Below are 17,877 nucleotides of genomic sequence, written 5' to 3'. Positions count from 1 at the left end.
GTAATTTTGTATTAGTTTAGAAGATATTCAAACCTAATATTTTACACAATCTTCTTTTCCAGTGCACAATGAGAAATAAAACTCAAATAATTGTCCCTAGATTACTGTGAGAAAAGCAATGAGAAAAGAAAGATTGAATTATGTACTGAACCCACTAAAGCAGAAATTTTAGTATGACATTAAAAAGCAAGCAAAATGCCTGGCTGGTGTGGCTCAGTGGATTGAGCATTGGCCTGCAAACCAAATGTCACTGGTTCGATTCCCAGTCAGGGCACATAACTAGGTTGCACGTCAGGTTCCCAGTTGGGGACATGAGTGAGAGGCAACCACACAGTGATGTTTCTCTCCCTTCCTTTCTCCTTTCCCCTCTCTCTAAAGACAAATAAATAAATAAGCAAACAAACAAATAAATAAATATATTTTTTAAAGCAAGCAAAACAAAACTTAACAAGCACTTATCTTGTTAAACCACGAGTTTACACATACATATATTACATTTTAGAAAACAAAAAATAAATAGTGTTAGGATATATTATAAATATGAAGCATAATAACTCTGGTTAAATTAGCAACTATGGGACTTCCAGCCAATATGGAGGCTTAGACGGACACGCTCGGTCTCCCTCTACAACTAGAGAGGAATACAACTACTTCAGAACAAAAGATAACTAGAAATTCCAGAAAATAAAACTACACGGAAGCCTAACGTACAAAGTTATAAACCAGCAGCACCCTTTGGGCAGGTAAGAGCAAAAGGGGGCAGAGCTGTTTGTGGTAGCACAAGGGACATTGGCAGGGAGAACAATCCCGGCTGCAGTCGAACCTCGGCAGCTTGCAACCCCAACGCTCGGAAAAGCAACCACCACATCGCCCGGAACAGTGAGGCTCAGGGGGCGGGAGGACGGATCCCAGTCTCCTAGCAGAGTAACTGCAGGAATCCATCTTGGACCCCCGCCCCCACACAAAGCGCCACAGCGTTGCGAAATAGGTTGCGGGTAGCCACTGGTTGCTGGGCAGTGACAACAAAGTGCCACAGCACGGTGAGAAAGGTTGCTGGACCACCGCCAGTCGCTGGGGTGTGATGACAAAGGGCCACCGTGCGGTGAAAAAGGTTGCAGATCACCACCTGTCGCTGGGTTGTGATGAGTACACAGGCACAGCCCCCTATAGCCGGCCCAAGAAAGCAAAATGCATCTGTCAAAATGAGGCAGACAACTATAGAAATCCCGGTGGCGCAGCTCACCAGGCAACAGATGAAGAACCTGACAGATGAACAAATAAGAAACCTGTCAGAGGCTCAGTTCAGGGCCATTGTTATCAGGTGGCTTACAGAATTAACAAAAGATCTGGAAAAAGATGAGAAATAATTGAAAAACACTTATACTGAAAGGAACAAAACCTCATACGAGACAGATGGTGAGAAAATAAAATCCAGAGTTCAAATCAACAAACCAGAACACAGAGAAGGAACAAACAGTCAACCAGTGCAGAGAGAGGAAACTGGAAGCAAGGGTGAGAGGATCAGAAACCTCTGGGACAGCTATAAGAGATCGAATATACGAATCATAGGATTGCCAGAGGGCAAAGAAGAAGAACTAGAAATTGAAAAATTAAGTGAAAATATAATAAAGCAGAACTTCCCAAACTTGGGGAAGGAATAGACTTACAGGTCCAGGAAGCACAGAGAGTTCCAAAACAACTGGACCCAGGGAGAACCACTCCAAGACACATTATAATCAAAATGTCAAAAGTTAAAGATAAAGAGAGAATCTTAAAAGCAGCAAGAGAGAAGAAAAGAATCATGTACAAAGGGGTCCCAATTAGACTATCAGCTGACTTCTCAAGGGAGACCCTGCAGGCAAGAAGGGGCTGGCAAGAAATATTCAAAGCAATGAAAATCCAAAACCTACAACCACGAATACTTTATCCAGCGAAGCTGTCATTCAGAATAGAAGGGCAGAGAAAGTGTTTCCAGGACAAAATAAAACTGAAAGAGTTCATTAGATCCAAACCACTGTTATACGAGATGTTAAAAGGACTGGTTTAGAAAAAGGAGGATCAAAACTATGAACATTAAAATGAAAACTGCATCACAAGAAACAACAACAGAAGCTAGGGAATTGAAGCAAAGGCAAACTAAATAGGCAGTGAGAGTGGAAGGAGAACTATAGATATTGGGAGCATATTGGGGGGGAGGTCAGCAGGGAAGGGGAAGGGAAAGAGGGAGGGAGATGGTATAGGAATTAAGAAACATTGTAGGAGGGAATGGAATAGACAGAGAGGTTGAGAAGAACTATATGTACAACCAATGGACATGGACTAAAAGTGGGGGACAAGGGGAGGGAGGGGGGCCACCGGGTGGAGGGGAGCAGAGGGATGGGAAATTGGAACAAATGTAACACTGTAGTCAATAAAACGCATTAAAAAAAATTAGTGACTATGGTTAAGTGAGCACCCACTGTATGCTGAGGCTTGTGCTAAGACTGTTTTGTTTTTAAATCCTCATTCAAGGACATGCTTATTGGTTTTAGAAAGAGGGCAAGGGAAGGAGAGAAAAAGGGAGAGAAACATCAATGAAAGAGAGAAGTATTATTTGGTTGCCTCCTATTTGTGTCCCAACTAGGGGGATCAGACCCACAACCTAGGTATGTGCTCTGACTGGGAATCAAACCTATAACCTTTCAGTTTACAGGATGATACTCCAACCAACTGAGCCACACCAGCAGGCTTGTTTATAAGAGTTCACATTTCCCACCACCAAAGTTCACTTCTGTTGTAAAATATAGCATGAGCAGCTGTGTTGCCAGGAGTGGTCCTATGCCTAAGTTTCCCCTTCATGTCACAGGGAACAAACACAGAAGAGATACAGTGATCATCAGAGGGAGATGAAAAAACAGAAACAAAAAAATGTGTCCAGAGTTTGGCCCTGAGTGCAAATATCAGGCATGTAAAGGCTTATCTCTCCACCTGAGCTCCCATTGATGAGTAAACAAACGTGCTTGCTCAACCCTCCTGTTAATCATGAGCTCAAAGCTGTGTACCTGCATCTGGATACCACAAAGGAACTAAATTATATAGCTCAGTGGTCCCCCTTTGTTAGAACTGGGGCCAAAAGGAGCTAAATGACTCTGAGCAGGGAAGGTGGTGCCTGGGAGTCTAGGCAGCCCTGCAGGATCGGGCAGAAATCAGGGAATAAAAGGGAACAGCATAACATGAGAGGCAATTCTGCAGGAAGCAGGGCTTTATGGTCATTTAAATTCATTTCTGATACAAAACAAACTGATCCAGGGGCTGGGGGCTAGAACAAAGAATAGATGGAGACTGAGTTCTGTCACAAAAGGAAAAATACAAGGTACGACCATGCTCCTGGTCATCAGCAATCAGCTCATTATTGTAAATTCAGGGCTTGGAAGAACAACTTTCTCTCCCTCAGTGAGCATTTTTCATATAGCTGGAGGAACTTACTTTAGATGAAGGGCTGCCAAACTTTTTCAGCGAAGGACCAGATAGAAAATATTTTAGGTTTTGTGCTTATATAGTCTGCTGCAACTACTCAATTTTGTCAGAATAACATGAGAGAAGACATAGGCAATACATGAACAAATGAGTGTGTCTTTGTTCAAATTATACTTTATTTAAAAACATCTCAATTTGTTCCATAGTTCATAGTTGCTGACCTCTGCTCTAGAAACTGGTTTTGCTTTCCAAGCCTAATCCTACTGATACAATAGAGGACTAACATAAACTCCATGGTGTTCTTTGATGTTGACAATGCTACCTGGGGCTCTAGTCTCATGAATGGCCTCTTCTGACTCATCTGAATGAAGATTGGGTAAAGTTCAAGTAAACATATGACCAGTACTGCCTTTCCACTGGTCCCAACCTTAAATATAAGTTTAACTCAATGAATTTTTGACTCAGGATAAAGTTTCCCTAAGTTTTGATCATATCCTTTTTCTTACCTTCCCCCTGTAGGCCAAAAGTAAGATCAGATTTTTTAAAAATCCTGATCCAAGGTCATGGTTTTTAGAGAGAAAAGAATGGAGAGAGGGAGGGAGATAGAGAAACTGATATGAGACAAGTATTGATTGATTGCCCCAATATGTGCCAGGACCTGGGATCATACCCATCCATACAGGGGATTGCAGTTGCTTGCACCTTGCCAGAAGATAGAACCTGTAAACTAGATATGTGTCCTCACCAGGAATCAAACCCACAACGTTTTGGTTACTAGATGATGCTCCAACCAACTGAGCCACATAGGCCAGGGTGGTCAAAATTTTCAGTAAGCAACCTGGAAGAAGTATGTGAGGTTTTCCTGGTTGAAACATGCATATACTCAGAGTTAGTTTTAGCCACCTGAAAAATCTCCAATATGCCATTAACTAATAGCTGTTTATTTGAAGAAAAAAAACTGTTTTATATTGCTGATGATTTTATCTTTCAGAAATTTAAGGGGAAAAGGTCCTGCTGCATAGGCTATCATTAAGAATAATAAGGTAAGTATGGATTGGAACTGTGAGTCTACAGCAAAATTGAGAAAAAATGGTGACAACATCTGAGATTTCCATTGTGTTCAAGAACAGTTGGTTAGAATAAAATATGTAAACTAAGAAAGCAGATTTCTTTCCAATGAGTAAAAATATGGGAAGAGGAACTAAATTTTTAGGAAAAAATAAAGATAGAAAAAATTTCTGTTGTTTACATCTGTATCAAGAAAATTAACAGACACAAAGAAACATTTGTTTGAATGATGACAGATCGCTTAACAAGATCATACTTTCTCCCGGGTCAGTCAAATAAACTGAAATCATGATTAAAAAAATAGTAAGCTTGAATTTCAGACAAGAGGTTGATCTTTCTCTTAGGTTACATTCAGCCCCTACTTTAGGATATTTTTGAGCATTTTTGAAGGTCCCTTGCCTTAGGGATGTTTTGTTAAAAATTACATAGCCTTGAGCCCCACTCTAAAGCTATTGAGATAGATTTCTAGGAATCATAACTTGGACATCTGTGATGTTAGTGGACACTTTTGTGAATCTCAGTCATTCTGAAGTGTGAGAACCACTCCTACTTCCATCCCCTGATGCAGAAACATTCCCCCATTCACTGAGCAAGTGCTCCTCAGCAACACCTATGGAAAAGGCCCCTTTCTTGACTGAATTGTCTTCCCCAAACTTCATATGTGGAAGCCCTAACATTAGTGTCCGTTTCAAAGGGGTAATTTAAATGAGGCCATAAGCATGGGACCCTAATCTAGTCTTTGTGGTGTCTTTTCCAAGAAAAAGAAATTTAGACACACAAAGGGACACTGTGTATATATGTGCACAAAGGAAAGGCCCTGTGAGATCACAAAGAGAAGGCAGGCAACTGCAAGCCGGTGAGAGGGGCCTCAGGAAAAAAGAAACCTGGTAATACTTTGACCTGGGACTTCTAACCTCAAGAACTGTGAGAAAATAAAATTTCTGTGTTGAAGCCCCCCAGTCTGTAGTATTTTTAGAGCAGCTCTAGCAAACATGCACTAACTAAGAAAATACAAATCTAACATTTAGGATGATGAGAGTGCAGTGTAAGTAAAGATCCAGCTAGCACATTCCCCTGAAGACTGAAGACTGCATTTCCGCAGTAGAGCTGAAACACCCAAGATGTCTCGCTGGATCAGAGTGGAGCAGAGCAGACTGGGTTGGAGTGGAGCAGAGTGCAGCAGACCACCGTGAGTAGAACAAATCTGCCTAGCTGAACAGAGGCCTGGCCCCAGGGCCACCTCACACAGTTGTGCTCTTTTCAGAGCCTTGCTGTATCACTGTTGAGCTGTTGGCACTGAATAAAGTTTTCTTCTTCACTGCCCATCCCCCTCCAAAAAAGAAAGAAAGGTTCAGCCACATGTAAAATTCACAGTGAATGTGGCAGATACTAGAGGAGCACCTGTGACAGTAATGTAGAGGGGTCCCACTCACAGAGCCTGTCCTATGTGCCAGTGCTTCATGTAAACTACCAATCTGAATCCATTCAATAACCCTCAGAGATGAAGTGTATTATCATTTCCATTCTGTATATGAGGAAATTGAGGTTCAGAGGAATTAAAATATTGAACTTAAAGTTACCCAGCAAATAAGAGGCAAATTAAAGATTTGAATCCAGGTTTTTCAGTTGGCATAGGTAAGCCTTCTAATACTCATCAGGTCAGGGCAGTTGGGTGGAGCTCAGTGGTTGGCCAGATGAAGCACTCTCCCAGGCTGGCTTGAAAATAGTGACAAGCTTTGAAACATCTCTTATGTGGTGCTGACACTAGGTCACCAAAAGAAGCAAGGACTGCTAAGATATAGTAAGAAGTTCTAGAGACCTAGTCTCATGCCCTGCGGCCTCATGTATGGTGAAGACACAGACTTATCCACCAGCCCTATTCATTGATTTGTATGTATTGAGAGAGTTAAAGGAAATAATCTATTGTAAGAACTCATCAAGTGTTAGCAGAAGTGATGATCATGACACTGGGTAGAGTCCTACAGAATCTATATAAAGGCAAGCAGTGTAGGAGACTGCTCCTTGTGGTTTTGGGAATTGTAGCCCAAGCCATGAGCCAGGCATCACCACCACCCCTGCTCCAGGAGGTCTTTAAGTCTAAGCAGAAAACCAAAAGACTGTGTAGCAGACAGGACCGAAGGCCACTCAGAAGGTTCCCATGGGAATTGCATTTAAAGAATGCATATTATGCTTTAGAGCTTGCTCTGCTTTTCTTATCTCTTAGTCAACTATAAACAATCTGTAGCTAAAAATGTATGAAGCCTTGCACCTGATGTCAGCATGGCATCGGAATGTTTAGCAGACCCTGACACAGACTGCTCACTGTGTTCTCTATATTGATTTCTGTAACCAGTAACTGTCAACTGTAACCCAAGCATCTGAAAGCTTATTGATGATTCATAAATCTTGACCTTGTATCTCCTGAATCCCCTCCTCAATAAAAGGCACAGGAGACAAAAGTTCTGCGCTCTTTTCCAGTAGAGAGATTAGCGACCTCCCATTCCCCCCAGACAAAATACAGTGTCCTGGATAAATTGTTCTGCTGTGGTCCTGAAACATCTGCTGGACAGAGAGTTTTCAACCAAGCTGGGGCATTGGAGGCAGCTCAGCCTCAAAGCAGGCCTGAAGGGAGAGGAATGGGGAAAACATGGCTTGGTGTCTCCTGAAATGGGAATCAGGGCCCTCTTCATTTCTAGTTCTTGCTTTTCTCCTTTCATCTCCTTCTTCTACTCACTTAGTCACTGGTTTCCTCTTTGGACCCCTCCTTAAGAATGTCTATTTCCTATATCAATGAATTAGTCAATTAATTAATTCAGTCACATGTTCCTTTATTAACTAAGCAAAGGTATTGAGCATCAGTCTTCTTGGAGGACACAAGGATAGTAGGAGGATCATTTTACTTTGATGGACACAAGTGCCATTTCTGTGCTAACACCTGTGGTATAGGAAGCTCTGTTATTTACTTTGTCAAGGTTGGATGCCACAGCAACTTGGAAGTCATCTTTCCTACTTACACAGAAGGGGATCGAGGCTTGTTTTTACATAACCATGAATAGGGGTTGCTTGGGTGGGGACTTACTCTGCTTCCAATGAACAGTGTCCAGGTATTATTCAAGTAGCAGTCAAACCTACATGTGACAAGTGTTATAAGAAAACTATAAACTCATTATTAGGGTTTAAGACAGAGGAAAAACCTTCATCTACATAAATTAATCACAGAGGGCTTAATAGTGAAGTTGGGATTGAAACTAAAATTTGAAGAAAGAAAATTCTAACTTGGTTTCCTTGATCTGGAAAACGAAACCCCCTAAGCCTGGAGCCTGAAGTAAATTTATTTATTTACTTATTTATTTATTTGTCTGTTTGTTTGTTTATTCAATTTTAAACTCTTTTTTAAAAATTTGTATTGAATTTATTGGGGTGACATAAGTTAATTAAATTTTATAAGTTTCAAGTGTACAATTCTATAATACATCACCTGTATATTGTATTGGGTGTTCACCATCCAAAGTCTCTGTCACCATTTATCCCCTTTATACCCTCTTCTTCCTCCACCTACCCCCATTTCCCTCTTGTAATTACCATACTGTTTGTGTTCTGTGTCTATGAGTTGTTTTTTTATTTTTATTTTTTGCTTAATCCCTTCACCTTTTCTTTTTTCTTTTAATCCTCACCTAAGGATATGTTTATTAATTTTAGAGAGACAGAAATGGGGGGAGAGAGAGAAACATCAATGTGACAGAGAAACATTGATGGGTCACCTGCTGTATGCACCGCAACCAGGGACCAAACTTGCAACCTAGGCATGTGCCCTGACTGGGGCTCAAACCTGCAACCTTTTGGTGTATTAGAAGAAGCTCCAATCAACTAATTAACTGAGCCACCCAGCCAGGACTCCCTTCACCTTTTCTATTGAGCCCCCAAATTTCACTGCTCTGACAGTTATAAGTTTGTTTTCTCTGTGAGTCCATTTCTATTTTGTTCTTTATTTTGTTCATTAGATTCCACATATAAGTGAAATTATATGGTACCTGTGTTTCTCTGACTGGCTTAGTTCACTTAGCGTAATGCTCTCCAGTTCTATCCATGCTGTCTCTAGAGGTAAGATTTTCTTCTTTTTTTCCATTGTGTAAATGTACTACAACTTTTTAAATCCACTCATCTACTGATGGGTACTTGGGCTGCTTCCAAAGCTTGGCTATTGTAAATAATGCTGCTATGAACATAGAGGTGCATATATTATTTTAAATTAGTGTTTGGGGTTTCTCTGTATATATTCCCAGAAGTAAAATCACTGGGTCATAAGGCAGTTCCATTTTTAATTTTTTGAGGAAACTCTATACTGCTTTCCACAGTGGCTGCACCAGTCTGCATTCCCACTAATAGTGAAAAAGGGTTTCCTTTTCTCCACATCCTCGCCAGCACTTGTTGTTTGTTGATTTATTAATAATAGCCATTCTGACCAGTGTGAAGTGATATCTCATTGTGGTTTTAATTTGATTTATCTGATGATTAGTGACATTGAGCATCTTCTCATATGTCTATTCGCCGTCTGTATGTCCTCTTGGGAGAAGTGTCTATCCAGATCCTTTGCCCTTTTTTAATTGGATTATCTGTTTTTTCTGGTGTTGAGTTGTGTACATGTTATAAATTTATCAGCTGTATCACAGGCAGATAAGTTCTCTCATTCAGTGGGTTGTCTTTTCGTTTTGTTGGTGGTTTCCTTTGAATGGACAGGTGATAATTCAGTGAGTTGTAGATCATGTATACCACTAATGATAAACATAAAATTCAATATCATTATCAGCTGGGTTCTGCTTAGCTGCTTGTTTATTGCTATTTAAGCAATCAAGTTTTAAATCAAACATTGAAAAAGAAATGGAAAGCATTGCTGAAAGAAATAAGTCAAACCTAATTAGCTTCCAGCACCACATCTCTTATTCAGGCCCCCAGCTGGCTTCCTCTCTGGTCCCTGTCAATCTGAAGAACAGAGAATGACCAAGTTAGCACAGACACTCAGAGAGCAAAAACAACAGATGTACTTCCCAGAGTTGAAAGAAAAAAATGGTTTTGCTGCTGGTTTTTAAAATTAGACTCTTATGCATTTTGAGGAAGTGAATGCCAGTTCCTAGAATGCTTATTCTGAAGTGATCATGAAATAATTAGCTTCTTTACATAATTATTATCACTTGATTATATAATTGTGTAGTAACAGAAGCATCCCATTGATTATTACCCTGTGGGTAAATAAACACATTTTTCTCTAAATTAGCCTCATTCAAAGCAGGAGAAAACTTCAAACACATAGCTGACCCACAAGTTAATATTAGAGATATTTAAATCCATGACACTCTTTCTTGGATGTTTTAAAATGCCAAACCAGCTTATTCACATTGTATACATTATGATGGCAGAGTAAGAACAGCTTTCTTATTTTCTGTGCATGACATACATAACTCTGGGAGGAAACAATATTTCTACTTCATAAATGTACCTTTGTTTTTTATGAAACTGAAGATGACAATAATTCACTCTTCACAAAACATACTTACTAGGCATGAATATGTTTTTAATTTATAAAATGTGCAAAAGTCTCTCTTTTGCCTTGTTTCTGAACATTGCTTAGTGCTGCAAATATCCCCCTACCCCACCCCAGGGATTTTATCTGTGAAGTGCAGTGACTTATTTGCATATTTCCAGTGTCACAAAAATTTAAGGTTATAGAACCTGAGTGAGTGATATTCTATTTTACTTGACATTGAAGCTGCAAACAGCCCATGAATTTATCAAATGTTATGCTTACTTTTCTAATTTTTTTAGCTGCACAATGGACTGAAATTCTACATCAATTGGTATGCTTTATAGCATACCATTGAATTAAACACTTTAAATGGGTGAATTGTATGATGAATATATCTCCTGGCTGGTTTGGCTCAGTGGATTGAGCGTCGGCCTGCGAGCTAAATGTCGCTGGTTCGATCTTCCAGTCAGGGTACATCAGAGAAGGAAAACTCTGACTCCAAAAAACCTCCGCTGCCTTGCGGCATACCTCTTCAGGGGAAAGGCTAAGGGAGTAAACCCTGACAGAAAATCCGGAGCCGGAGTCCCTAAGGCGGTTTGACGTTGTAGTCAACACCGGCAACTCCTGCGGCGCACCTGAAGCCAAGCTGTATTGACTCCGTCTTTCCCTTGGATCCTTCAGCTGCGAAGAGAGGGGGGGTCTGCTGCATGGGCAACAGCAGACCCTCCATATCACCCTGCCCAGGCTCTGTAGCTTCATCCCAAGATGTCGATTCAACATGGGAGGAGACAGATACCGTGTCACTCCCGAGTCGAACTGCACAACCATTCTCGGCGGTGCAGATAGACTCTTAAGAAGCTACACCATCGTCTCTCGAGACGGACGGCTGCCGACGATATCAAGTCAGATTTTTACTTCAGATCACTTATGCAGACCATTATGGTAATATTTTAAAAACAAAATGGATACTTTTGTTTATTTTTATATTAATATGTTCTCCCAAGTTCTTTAAAATAGGATAATTTTAAGATATCTCTATATATGTTATAACTGGGAGGATTTCCAAGTAAGATTATTCTTTTAATTTTGGACTTTCTATGTATTTGTGCAATACATAGCCCCAAACTATAAATAAGGTTAAATTTGGTAGTTTCCAGCCTGGCTGGAGCCAAAGTTGATTACTTATAAATAAATGCAGATGAATTTTTATTTAGCAGGAAAAACTGTTCTCGAGATAAATCCCAGAAAATGTTGGAAACTTGGTGAGGTGTTTATATGATCACGGTTAAAGATGGGGAGGGGACAGCAAAAGAAAGAGGGGAGAGGAATAAAAAGGAGGATGTCTGGGTTCTAGGGCCCAAAGTGAGTTCATGAGATCAGAAAATGCAGTAGTTAGTCAAGGCCTCTGCTCTCTTGAATATTCGCAGGCAGACCAGAGCCTAGGGATGTGGAGTGGGAAAAGGACAGCACTAGAGGAACCACAAATGTAGCCTTTGGAAACCACAGTTACACTGACATGAATGAAAAGAGAGATGAATCATTAAAACTGCACACCTGTGTTTGTATTTGAAACTTTGTTTTATATTCATTGTATTTTTTTTTAATCTGCAAGTAATTTTAAAAGCTAAAAGATGCTGACAATAATACTGTTCATCCAATATTTCTAGTTCTATACATTCTGGGCAAGTTCTGGGTTTATTTTGGTTGCATGAAGCCATATAACTAGTTCTGGCCCATGAGTCATAAACAGAAGAGTCCTGTACACATTCTAGGCTTGGCCATTAATTACTGATTTAAGACCTTACAGAAGTCCCCCTCCTTCTGGAACATTGACCTGCCCCATCAGCCTGGGTTCCTGAGAGAGCAAGGTCATTATGCAACATGTGAAGGAATTTATAATTTGAATTACAATAAATCTTTCCTATTTTAAGTTACTACAATCTTTCCATTGGTTCTTACCAGCATAACAGGTTATCCAACACAAATATGTACCTCCACTATTATATTTTTTAATTTTTCAGTTGGTAGGCTAGTTCTGATCAAATTAGAACATTAATTTAACAGCCTCATTTTCCCCTCCAAAAGAATAAAGTATCAAGTCTTGCTTCAAGATGAAAAATCCTATGGCCTGTTATCACCTAAAATATCAATTTCATATGGCTCTGTGGTTACATTTGGTTCTTCTGTTCTCTCTCTCCTTCTTTCATACCTGATTTTGGCTACATTCACCAATTTACTATCATCTTTATTTCTCAATGGCTATTCTACCACTCCAGATGTTTTCTAGCACCAGAGCCTTCCTGGAAGGTCTATTTCCATGTCAGGGAACACCACTGACCCTGCCTTTGCCATGGCCAGCCTAGAACTCTGCACCTTTCTTTGGACAGTTTCCAAACTTACCACTAGCAGCCAGTATGATTCCTGGTTGATTGAACTATCTAGCTGAAAGCACCAGTGCCAACCAGTGCTGAAACAAGACTGTGAGTACAGTGCTCCCTGGCACTTGGCACTTGGGCCATGTACCTGTGCCTCTAGAGACAAACACTGAAGCTAGAACCAGCTTCCAAATGTTGACTTCACCAAAGAGTACCGTGATTCCTCTTTCATGCTGGTTTCATAGGTGAAACATGACCCATGATGACTCAGAAGCAAGAATGGAACAGAAAAGAGAATCCCTGAGGAGTAAAAGTGAGGATGGAGAGCTTATTAAATAGATCAACAGTAGAGCAGTCATAGCAAGGTTGAGAGAGAGAAAAAGAGAAAGAACTTCAGGTTCCGAATGCTTGGAACCAAAGCCCATGCCTGGAGCCTGGTGAGGTAATCCAAGGCAAGTGGCTGTACTTCTGGAACAAGGACTTAGAACACTGGGCCAGGAACTCAGGAAAGATCTCAGTTCTTCAGATCTCCAGACAACTTAAACAGAGATGTTCTCAAGAAAAAAGCAGGGTGAGTTATTTTAAAAAGAAAATGAAAACAGAGACTACTGACCTGTAAGGGAGTATGTGGTACAGAAGCTACATTTTTGACTCTAGTATTCTATTGGACTAATGTTTCTTAGAGTGATGGCCATATATCAGTTGCCTTAGTATCTATCACTGGGGGAGAGGGGTTGACAATGTGAATAAATGGACCTACTAAAGAAGAAGACCTAGATAATCCAGGTGAATATAAGAAGATTCTGCCACCTACTCAGACAAATATGATTCCTTCTGTCAATGAGCTGAAAATTGAATAGTGCAGACAAAAGTACAACAAATTATTAAATGGGTCGAGGTTATCAAATACATAGGTGGAAATGAGTTTATAATACAGGAGAAAATAATTTGGGGGAGCTTCTCTTATCTTGAAGATTTTAGGTTGCAATGTATATATAGAGAGAAAAGGTCAAATTTGAGAAAAAATAGGTAAATAAGGCAAGTTTTAATTAATGAGACAGATTGTGTGGAAACACAGAGGATCGAATATTTGTTTCAAATTAAGGGGGTATGTTAAATGTTTATTATAAAGAATATTCATGTTGGTGAACTTTATATAGGAAGATATGGGAAAAGAAGGATATTTTAAGAGGAGGAAAGGATATGCATAGAATTGCAAACATAGAGGTGGGAGAAAGAGGCACAAATGTTCTCTCTTAAGCCAGTGGCTCCCGACAGTTGTTCCACTGAGTTAAGTCATGCTTACTGCCTATGGGTAGTTAATTAGAAGATTTTGGCTGGGTCCCAGGGAATCATGATCTAGAAAGCGTCCTCATACCCATCAGAAGTCTTTGTTGCAAGGAGTAGGATCTACTTCAGAGTATTAAGAAGAAATTTATCTGATAAACGTGTGCAAAGGCAGCATTATTCATAGCCACCAAAAAGTGAAAGCAACTCAAATGCCTAACAACTGTTATATGAATAAACAAAAATTGCCAAAGTACTGATACATGCTGCAACTTCAAAATGTTACATTAGCCCTAGCAGAATGGCTCAGTTAGTTGGAGCATCATCCTAATGCTCCAGGATTGTGGGTTTGATCCCCAGTTAGGGTACATGCAGAAATCAATCAATGGATGATAAATAAGTGGAACAACAAATTGATGTGTCTCTCTCTCTTCCTTTCTCCCTCTGTAAAATTAATTTAAAAGAAAAATTATGTCAGTGTAAAAAAAAAAAAAACAGATGCAAAAGACCACATATTACATAGTTGCATTTATGTGAAATATCCAAAAGGACAAACCTATAATCTATAAAGAGGGGAAATTAATAGTAGTTGCCTATACTGGGGATTAGAACCAGAATTAACTGTCAATAGACATGAGTTATTTTTTAGGTTAAGAAAATGTTCTAAAACTGGACTGTAGTGACTGATGCCCTTCTCTGTAAACTTACAGAAAATCACTGAATTGTACACTTAAAGGGATGAATATTATGGTATGCAAATTGTACCTCAAATAGCTATTTTTAAAAATACACTGTGTACTCACAGCACTGCAGCTCAGAGGGCACCTGCAAAAATATTCCAACCATAGCACAGAAGTGCTGCCCTTGCCACCTTTTCCTGGACACCACAGCACTGTGCCTCTCATGGACACCTGTGGTACTCAAATGGCTCTCTTGTATTTGCCTCTCCAAAACCCTGATTGAAAGTCTAGAGTGGGTGCAGCTGTTGTCAAGTGCCCATGCATTGACAGCAAGGGAGGCTGGGAAAATGAGTATGTGGCATTGACTGCTCCTGTGTTGGCAAGCAGTGTCTGTGTCCAGGCAAAGCTCACCTGTGGGAAATCTTCTAATCATAGGAAGAATGCTTAGAAATGAGGCAACAAAGCTCATCAGGAGATTTCATAGACAGCCAGCTTCAGGGACCAGTATACCATACTATAAGCTCTTCTGAAGATGCATCTTCTGATATTTGGAATTTTACCCAAGTAGCCTTCTGTGGCTGGAACATAGCTAGAAGAGGGGGCACTAAGGAAAGAGTGAAGTGCCTGTTGGGGTTCATTGAAAGTGAGAAGGCAACCTTTATGAGTGGTAAAGTAGCTGACAAATAGCATGCCTCTGGTCTCTTATTAGTACCAGCTTAATGTTCATGAAGGAATGGTGCAGATCTACATATGGACAATGCCCAAGACCCAACACACCAGTTGCTCCACTTTTCTGGACACTTTTGTTTGTTAAAAGACTTATGACTCGGGCAGATAGATGGAAGCATGATGCATTTCAAAGAGAAATAAGAAAGTCATTAGTAAAAACAGGACAATGTAAACAGGTAATAAAAATTCCACATACATGCAAATAAATGCTATTTTATACTAAATCCCATAGCTCTATGTGATAAACATTTAACTAAATATAGTATATCTAAGACTCAAGAAATGTGATCAGCTTTGTACTATTAGCATTGTCATTCTTCTTAATAACAAAGGCTTTTAGTGTCACTTTTATGTGATACTGGACCACATTTATTACACAAACCCACATGAATATCAGCTAGTCTGGTCTTTAATAAGTAGTGAGATTAAAGATCATGGAGTCAGGGTGACTGGATTTGAGATTGGTTAGAATTTTGACAAGAAAATTAGGGAAAACAATTCTGAGCAATGGGGTAAGTCCACACAAATACACCAAGAGGATGCAGAGCAAGTGCAGAAACACCAAACAGCCCTGCAGTTACATTTTCTCTGCATTTTAAAGATATCAAAGTAATGTCCTCTAAGTTGTCTTGAGTATCTTAAGTGCCTCCTAATGCAACCGTTGTTTATATTGATTCCACTTAGTGTATATTAGAGCTATTCTGATTCCTACATTCCTTATAACCTTTCTTTCAAAGTGTTTGACATCCTAGTTGGTTTTGAATACCTAAAATAACACGCATTACTCTAGAACGAGCTAAAAAAGAGAGACAAAATATTCATTCAAATTACCAGGGAAAGAATATAAAATGTTTTCCTTGTACAACCTGGAAATGAAAACCAATTTTCCTGACTACATATGTGAAAGCACTAGAAGATTCAGTAGTTACATTTAAGATTGAGAGAAGAGATGGTTAAGCTGAAAATGATGAAAGGCTTTTTAATTAAAGCAACATGAGACACAGCCCTAAAATCTACTCTGATTGTTTTCATCATATACTCCTTCAAATTTCAGTATATCCTGGGGAAGTTGTGAAGCCAAATGCTCCATTACCTCTGTTGATCTTGGTTGCTAAGTTTCCCATTTATTATAATGCACAGCCTGTAAGAGTTGCCCAATTTCTCTCTGCCCTTTCCACTCTTTGAACTGCAGTGATTATGCGTGGGCCTGGATAATAGTGCCAACTTTCCTCTCTCACTCTCCATCCCACTTTCAAATATAACAGTTGCTTGTTACCATCCTAAATAGGGATGCCATGCAAACACAAGAAAGCTTTACTTTGTGCCATTTATTGCATCTAGAAAGGTAGCCAGCCCCCATATATGCAGCTTCAGTCAAGGACAGGTGTATTTGATTGACAAGAAACTGCTTTTCAAATAATAGAGAATTCAGGAGATGGTTTCCAACATCATATTGGATATAACGCCATTATGGCTGTAGCATATTAAAAACTAAGGGAGCACTTAGAGCTTAGTGTCCACATAGCAGGGGGATGGGCATGTTAATTATCTCCATATCAGTAATCATTCCACAATTTATATGTATATCAAAACATTAATTGTATACTTTACATATACAATTACGTTTGTCAGTTATTTTTCAATAAATTATTTTTTAAAAAGAGGAGGTCATAAATTAGTTCAGGAACAAGTTCTTCTACATCCATTTGCCTACGTACCATGTTATGATGGGAAATGAAAAAGTAAAAGTGTACTTCTTCTGGTCTCCTCTCGCTTCCAGCTGAGATGGAGACCTAGACAGACATACTATGTCTCCCTCCACAACTAAGAAGGAATACAACTACCTCAAAACTAGAGACAACCAGAAGTTCCAGAAAATTGAGCTGCATGGAAGTCCAACATACAAAGATATAAAGAAGAAATACTCATCCAGAAAGGTAGAAGGGGTGGAGAGAAGGCAGAGACGACGTGGTACAGTGGCGGCAGCAGTGGCAATAGCAGTAGCAGTGGAAGGCCAGTGAAAAGCACAGTCACACATTTTTAAAAGTCAGGAGGGATACCTGGAGAGCGCTCCCAGCACCAGACCAGACTGCGCGGCTCACGATCCCAGCACCAGGGAAAATAGAGCCTCATTGCTTTTGATTGTGCAAACCGGTGTGGATTGAAGCAGAGGAAGAAACCGCCAGTCTCTCAGTAGAGTCCGCAGTGTTAGAACATCCGCAGACCCACCCACTCTAAGAACGACAGCCAGGGCAACAGCTAGAGAGGTATCAGTCCCATACAAAGTGGGAGAAGTGCCTGGAAAAGGGGCGAGTGCTGAGCAAGCGGTATTGTCCCTCTCAGACCCCTCATCTGGCTATCTCCTCATCACTTAGTTATCCCACTGGAACCTTGATCAATTTCCTCTATGGGGCCATACTTCTCTGTCTCCTCATCTTGACAGGCTCCTGTGTTTCTTTGCCTCTGTGTCTTAGGTAGAGCTGTTGTTCATATGATGTTGTAAGGGGTGGAGCCTTAGGTATTCATCAGTACAGGGTGACCCATTTCACCACATTGTGGCACCGTATGTGGGGGAGGAGTCTGAGAGGGAACAATGCTGTTTGCCCAGCACTCGCCCCTTTCCCAGGCACTTCTCCCACTTTTTATGGGACTGGTGCCTCTCTAGCTGTTGCTCTGGCTGTTGTTCCCAGAGTGGATAGGTCTGCAGATGTTCTAGGATTGTGGGGGCCCTTTAAACAACTGGACTCTGCTGAGAGACCGG

This window comes from Furipterus horrens, unplaced genomic scaffold, assembly GCF_987537825.1.
Source record: "Furipterus horrens unplaced genomic scaffold, mFurHor1.1.pri manual_scaffold_6, whole genome shotgun sequence".
Lineage (NCBI taxonomy): Eukaryota > Metazoa > Chordata > Mammalia > Chiroptera > Furipteridae > Furipterus > Furipterus horrens.
The sequence above is the reverse complement of the archived record's forward strand: the minus strand, read 5'-3'. Positions refer to the sequence as shown.